Source organism: Helianthus annuus, chromosome 3, assembly GCF_002127325.2.
Source record: "Helianthus annuus cultivar XRQ/B chromosome 3, HanXRQr2.0-SUNRISE, whole genome shotgun sequence".
In the NCBI taxonomy this organism is placed as follows: domain Eukaryota; kingdom Viridiplantae; phylum Streptophyta; class Magnoliopsida; order Asterales; family Asteraceae; genus Helianthus; species Helianthus annuus.
The window spans coordinates 14,787,189-14,794,921 of NC_035435.2; the positions used below are offsets into that span (position 1 = coordinate 14,787,189).

At 35.5% G+C, this 7,733-nt stretch overlaps 1 long non-coding RNA gene across 3 annotated transcripts; it reads left to right on the forward strand.

Annotated features, from left to right (window-relative positions):
- Positions 1-6,170: 6,170 nt before the first annotated feature.
- Positions 6,171-7,438, forward strand: LOC110923552. Of its 3 annotated transcripts, none has more exons than XR_004888292.1 (4): positions 6,171-6,414; positions 6,576-6,634; positions 6,709-7,065; positions 7,382-7,438. It is a non-coding gene; the product is annotated as an uncharacterized LOC110923552 (long non-coding RNA). The 3 variants fall into 3 exon arrangements; XR_004888293.1 differs by having other exon boundaries at positions 6,722-7,065; XR_004888291.1 differs by lacking the exon at positions 6,576-6,634.
- The last annotated feature ends 295 nt before the right edge of the window (positions 7,439-7,733 follow it).

Genomic DNA, 7,733 nt, shown 5'->3' on the forward strand with positions numbered 1-7,733 from the left:
TGTGGGTATTCCTCTCTGACCAAGGTCGGAGGTTTAGACATTGAACCAACGTTGAAAGAAGTATTCCATGTTTGAAAGTTTGCCATATTTGGTTTAAGAGTTGGATATCAAAAAAATAAGCAGTTGATCTCTTGAAAACAATTTATTCAATCTGCGCTGATACCAATTGCTGATCCCATATAGAGATACCCAAACTTAATATGGCAAATGATTTCAACAAATGTGAAAATAGTGTGCGGAACTAGAAATCAGACCTTCAAGAAACAAGAGATAGAATTTTTCAAGTGTATTAAATGACTTTGTAAAGACAAAGTTATTAGATATTACAAAACGAATACTCAAAGAATTCTAAGTGAAGGGCAATGGAGTTTGTAGTGTGTGTATTGAATGCTAAGCATAACTCATTTATCCTTTGGGTTTTGATATCTCTATTTATAGAGAGTTCAGATCTGAATAAACAATTGTTTATTCACAACTTGCTCTGCACAAAAGGAACTTCTTGGCATATTCATTGAAACGGTTATTGCCAACTTGCTCCTTTTTGGGTTTGTTTAAGGCCTTATCTTGAAGACAAGTGGGTACGAGTACTTACCAGAATTCTGATGAATTTGATTATCAGAATCAGATTTTACCAGATTCTGATGATAAATACCAGATTTATTATCAGACTTCATCAGAAAGGTTCTATCTGATTGTCTTCTTTGTTTTGATCTTCTCCTGATTCTTAGTTGAAGATGTATCTTTCTTTTCTTCTTCTCAAGATATTATGTAGGCACCTTCTTAGTAATACTCTTTGACTGTATCTTCATCTTGTGATCAGGATGATCATCTTTTTCTTCAATACTTATACTTAAGGTTTCCTAACAGGGACACACGAGTGTAATAGTATAATATTACCTTAAGCATATCACGAAGTTGAAAAATTGAAAGTTGAGCATTAAAGTTTAAGTGGTCAAACATATTGGCAATCGCATAGACCAGTTTGATTAGGCTCGTACTAAAAAGTGTTCCTTAGTCTGCCTGAGAACGAATTTAGATCCCATTGCAATTGTAATTCTATATTATGGTAGTTGTTTATATTTTGAGTTTTTATTTGTTTTTAGTTCTTAAAAAAATTAAAAAAATAGAAAAATTCAAAATTACAAAAAGAGTGTCTTGCTTTTTTATAAAAAAAACCAAAAAATAGAGTATTTATTTGTTTTCTTAAACTTAAAAAATATACCCGTCCTTGAAGATTTGACTGATCATAAAAGTTGAAAGAGTTTAAATTGTGAAATCCGAGTACAAGTACTTGGATGTACCTAGTGTTCATGTGGTACATTCCTCTGTTGCATAGAAATGTTTGCTTATAAATTTCGGAGCATGTGCAGAACTTGATTTCAATCAAGAACAGGGGTTGTTGAAGATTGAGATGCTGTTAGCTGCTGACAAAGCATGAAGTATCAAAACAACAAGATGTACCTGAGTCAGAAGAACCGGATACGAAACGTCGTCTGACAGTGAAAGTACAATAGAAAAAGTAACATGAACCTGCTGAGAATCCTCCCCTCACATTGTTTTTAACAAGATTTTCAAGCAAAACTGATCGAGATCCTGATATGAAGCTAACCACAAGAGCTGAAGAAAGAGACCTAGTGTTGAGAGTTCAGAAGTCAAGAACTTCCACAACATCTGCATCATAGCGACAACCCAGGGCCGGCCCAAAGGGTGTGCAGGGTGGGCCACCGAACAGGGCCCAAAACCTTTTAGGGCCCAAAAAAATTCTTGTTATTTTATATATGTATATAGAAACCCAATTATTTTAATAATGTTAATGCAGTTGACTTGGTTGGGTGCCCTTTTGGTTTTACAAGATACTCGGGATCGAAACATGTACTTGCTAATTCTTTTTTTAATTTTTGAAACAGCCTCTATAGTTTTTTGTTTGCATTGCTTTTAGGCACATCTGCCTAGTCTTTCCTTTTACCTTTCATTTAGCTCACCAAAGCTATGAAATCCTTTAAATTGTAGGTCTAGTAAAAATTACTATTAAAAGTTAATTTGTTTAATTAAATTGTAGGTCTAGTAAATATTATTACTAAAGTTATTTTGTTTAATGTTATATCGTATAATTTTTTAAGTTTCTCTTTAAGTTTTTAACATTTTGACATTTTATTTATTAAATAGATTTTTTTAAGTTTCTCTTAATTTTCTTTAACAATTTATTTATTTTAAGCTCATTAAACACTAAAATTTATTTTAAATTAAGCTCAAACCCTTTCAAAATTGGCTCAATAGGGCCCGTTTTTTTTCTAGTCGCACAGGGCCCAAATTTTTTTGAGAATTTTCGGAGACGGCCCTGCGACAACCATAGACTTCATTGAAGACGTTGCTGAATTCATGCTATGAAGACAATTTGATGGCATCAGTCTAGGGGGAGATTGTTAGGCCCTAAAGTGAGAGACTGACTCATCAAATTAACACAACGGGTTATGGTTATGAACTGGGCCTTACCGGGTTAGTTTATATTAGGTTTTGTACCTTTATAGGTCACTTGGGCCAAGCTTTAGGCCACGTGGGCCAAGCAGGCCCAAGGGGAGCCCATGTAGGGAAGTGGGCTTGGCTAGGTATATAAACAATTTTTCAACTTGTTTTAGGGTTGGAAGCCTCATTCACACAAATTCTAGAGTTAGAGAGATAGGCTATTTGGTTGTGAAGAACACATGTACCAGACGGTTTTGCTTATTCAAGTAATAGAATCGTGTGAAAGTGTTGAAAGTGATTTGGTATTATTCTTGGTATTGTTGTTTTTCAGTTTTTTTCTTGAATCTCACCAAGTTTGGATTCCGCACAAACTTGGTGATTGTTTGATATCATTGAAAGATCCGGTTTTCGAGACTTACAGTTAGAGCTTCTGGCTGTGCGAGATGATGTGAAGCTGTCGTATTCCCCGGACGGGTGGGCCTGGATCGGAGGTGATAATGTCGAATTCTCGGACAAAGTAGTTAAGGAGTTTTTTAAAAGTGATGAATATTATAGCCATAATTTCGTTTTTAAATAGTCGAGATGGGTTCCTAAAAAGTGTAACATTCTCGTCTGGCATGCCGAGATGGGGAAGATCGCTACGATGGATGCTCTCGCCAATCAGAACTGCTACAACGGTAGTGATTTATATTCGCTATGTGAGGATGGGGCGGAATCGGCTGAGCATATTTTTTGTTTGTGCACGGTGGCGTCTAATATTTGGTATCTTATTAGCAGATGGTGCCGCATCAGTCCTATCTTTGCATTTTCGATTCAATATTTGCTTTCAATCCATGAGTTTTCTGGATTGGAGGAAAAGGCGAAGGAGGTTTTGCAGGGTAATATCATGGTGGGTTGTTGGTGCATTTGGAAGGCCAGAAACGATAAGAGATTCAATAATAAAGCAAAAGAGATCTTAGATATTTTTCAGTTTGTAAAGGTGTTAGGTTTTCTTTGGTTCCAGAATAGATCAAAAAATCGAGGTATATCGTGGAATAATTGGTGTGTCTGTGAATAATAGTTTCCTTTCAAAAAAATGTTTTCTTTATTATGATACCTCCATAAATTAAATTGGAAATAAAAATATGTGAGAAAAATATTGATCTCTTAGGTATATTTTAGTTTGACAAAAATAAAAAAGAAAAATAGAAAAAAAAAGACAAAAATGCAAAAGAAAAAAAAATATTGCATTGTCACGAGCTTTGTTTATGGGGTCAAAAAGGGAGAAAAGTCCTTCTCTTCATTATCAAAACCAACGTAGCTAATAAATGGAAAATAATAAATATTGTGTTATGGTATTGGTGCATGGTCGCATCAAGTGTGGTTTTAGAAATTTTCAACAAGCCTTGAGGTTGGCTAGGTGTTTGCTATAGGTGTCGGGTATGGGGACGGTTAAGCCATAAATGTTTGCTAAAGAATCCAAGATCTTATGCATCCCCAGTCAATTTTGAACCACCCGAATACCGTTGCACGTTTTTCCTATCTGAATTTCCAAATATGTTCTAATATTTGAAAAATTTTATCCCCCTCATTTTTGGCAAATTTCGACCTCTCTAAACTTATCACTAAATTTCCCTCTCAAAATAAGCAAATTCAGTCCTCTCTTTTCTTTAAAAAAAAAGACTCAACTATGTGGAATACGGGCCATTTTGCTCCACAAAAGTCCATTTTTCATCAATGTGGATATTTCGTTTTTGGCCCATTAACAGTCACTTTACCAAATGATACATGTTATACATTGGTCTCCATGACTACCCCACTATCTTCACTACTCTGTAATCTCATCATCTTAATCATTCTCCGAAGCCTCCGACGATGTCCCCGAACAAACCGTATTTGACATTAAAATCTCGAAAATATTTTCAATCACCAATATTTTTTTAATTTTTTACCCTCAAACAGTCTCTTTTGCGAGTGAGGGTCCTTGAGCAGACGACTCTTTGGTGCGGTTGAGATTTGTTCGTGCGGATGAATGTTTCTTCCATGCGGATGATTGCTTCTTTTGTGCGGATGAGTACTAGTTCGCGCGGCTAAGTTCATTCACTCCAACACGTTGAATCCAATTTTTTCGATCCAAAAACTTTATTTCTTCGAATTTGATGACGATTCTTCCACAGACATGAACGAAAATTAATTCTGAATGTAATGATGTCTTCAATTTCAAATCCCGTCCTTGAATTGACCTTCAATTTGATGTTTTACAGCTAAAAACCCATAACTAATGAGCGTAGGTGATTCAATCAACTGTTAGGTCGATTGAATCGGTACGGTAGCTCTGATACCAATTGAAAGTTCCGGATCCGGTGGGTTTAGACAGAAGTTTGGATAAGATAAAGCTAGTTCGGTAGAAATCTCATAAGAATAAACATAAGTAGAAAGCTTCCATTCATACCGAAAGAGCATACATAATTTTACAGCCGTTCCCAAAACAAATCAACTTTGAGCACATGACAACCTATTTATAGACATGAGAATCCTTTTGGAGCAGATGATGAGTCTTATCCGTACGAATCAACACTCGTTCTCTCCAAAGTGTCATGTGTTTGAATCTCTCACTCAACTATACAATATTCAACACACGCTCTATCTAGCCTATTCGCACAGTGGCAGACACACAGAATTTGCACTAACATGAACATGCAAATTTCTGTTTCATGGCACTTGAACATATCGTAGGTGAAGAGGATCAAGTTCAAAGAACTGTTGGTGAAGGTATTGTTGTGGAAGCTGCTCATAACCTAGGTCAAACATCTGTTTGTGACCAGGAGACTGCAGAGAGGATTGAAGATGACTATCCCAAAAGTTCCACTGAATGCATCAGTGTGTATCAAGTTTAAATGGGTGCCTCTAAGGTATTGCATCAAACTCTCAAAGAGTTGCGTTCTGACAAATGTATCCTAGCATTTGCTAATATTAAAGAGGTAAATGAAAACCTAAGAGAAAAGGTTCAGATCAGTGAAATAATTCATGAAAAATTAAAAAGAGATTTCAAAACAAGAATTGCTAAAAAGGACCTTGAAATAAGCAGCCTCAAGCATGAAGAAACTATAACCAAGGATCAACTCCAAACAATCATAGAAAAATATCAAAATTAAAAAAAGGATTTGGAATCCATACATATCACCTGTGAAAGATGGGTTGAATCATGTAATAATTATGGAAAAAGAAAGAAAAAGCAATGTGAAGTTTGGTGCTGGGTTCAGAAAATATGATCAAGAACAACTTACCAACACTTCCATTGACTCAGAAATGGTTATTTTCTAAATAGTAAACACATACCAAATCTAATATAGGCCCATTTATAAATCATTTTTATGGTTTAGAATTTACTCCGGTTGGCATTAGGTTTACTGAGCTCAATACTATTTTGATTTTTTTAAAATAATAATAAAATATTACAGAAGGACAGATTTTTTCTAGCTCGAACAGATACGTAAATTATCAGAGACGCCTCTGTTTTTCTGTATTGAAATAAACATTTATATATTATTAATTTATAACATTGTTGTGTATTATGTGGTTGTACTTTTTGCAATGTTGCTTTTTTGTGTGCATATATGTGTAGTATGAGCTGTATTAATTGTTGTAAATTGATAGGCATGCCAGCTATTATGAATAAATTGCCACGCGTCTCCTGAAGGCTATTTAGGTTTAAAAATCTCCCCAAACATGCGACTTAGTTTTCTCAGAAAATTGAAACAGGGAGATATATGTCTCATCTTCTACCCACATATGTAAATCAAAAGAGTAGAGCTTGAGAGGGAAGAGGAGATATATATAGAGAGAGAGCGTGAAGGACAGGGGTGATGACCGTAGGTTCACCACCGTCACCATCACCGTCAATCCACCTTTGCGGTCACAACTACACTACCGGATCATCTCAGAGAGTCACCACGTCACTTTTGCCTCAAGGTCTCTTCTTCCTCTCTCTAAAACTTTATTTTTCCTCTGAATTAGACTCTGTTAGCTACCGATCTATGGGTGCATGTTATTATTTGACTAAGATGAAATCTATTTACCCCTGGTTTGCCGCTAAACCGTCATTGGTCCACCAAACCTCTGCCGGTTTCTAGGATTTCAGTGGTGAAGATGGCGATTCTGAGGACCATCGGTCTTGTGATGTTCTTGTCCGGTATTCATACCTTTTTATTATTTAGGGTTCTGTGTGTTCTTTGAATTACTATTTTCTTCATCTCACAATTGTAGGTAATAATCTTAGATATAAAAAATTGATCATCGGCGAAGAGGAGGGACTTTGTTAGACTTTGTCGTTAACGAGGCTTGCAAAGATATGACTTTAAATCAGAAATAAAAAAGAAAATACAACATTGATTTCTATTCCTGGACACATTGCTAGAAATTGTGTTCATCGCCCAAACGTGCAACAAGATGTTAATACTAAATCTTGTGCTGATGTTTGTGAGCCGGTTCACAAGAAGCGAAAGGAGCTAAAACGAGCAGATCAAAATCGAGGGTACAAGAAGTCTGCTTGTCCTCATAAGTCTCGTGACAAGGTGAATGAAAGCTCCAATCAAGGATATACCCAACTCGAATCCTAGCCCGGTATTTTCTTAAAAACCCCACACAGAGTCTACACAGTTTCTACGCTTCGTTTGTTTATTAAATGCTTCTTTTACCCAACTAGAGTGGTAGGCCAGTTTACCTTATCGGCTAATTTGTTGTACGTATAGCTTTTATACTCTGATGCTTATGTTGTATTTACTGCTTTTGTACTCTTATGTTTTTGCTAAAGTCTTTATTTGACTGATAAAGGTTCATTAATTACCTTTTCATACGACTTTAGGAGCGTATAATTCATGATAATCTATATGTTTTCATATACATATAGGTAACTTAATATCTTTAACGCTTAATGCAGGTTTGTAAGTACTTTGTTGGTGTTGCTGTTTTGTTCAGGATTTAAGTAGCCAGGTTAGTACATACACATTAAACAAGTTCCGTAGGAATATGTACTTTCCCCTTTTTGGGTATTTTTTTCATCATACTTTGTTTTTATTTTTTTTTATATATAGCTTGTATTAATTTTTAAGCATAGGTAAGTAAGTTTTCTATTATGTACAAACTTTTAAATGTAGTATGTCAAGTCGTAAGCGACAATGGGTGTCCTGTACTGTATTGTCTGATACCGCTTCGACTTCTACTGGACTACACGCTTATACTTCTTATCTAGACAATGGTGTTTGTCAAAATGTTTGCCAGTTTTGTGGTGC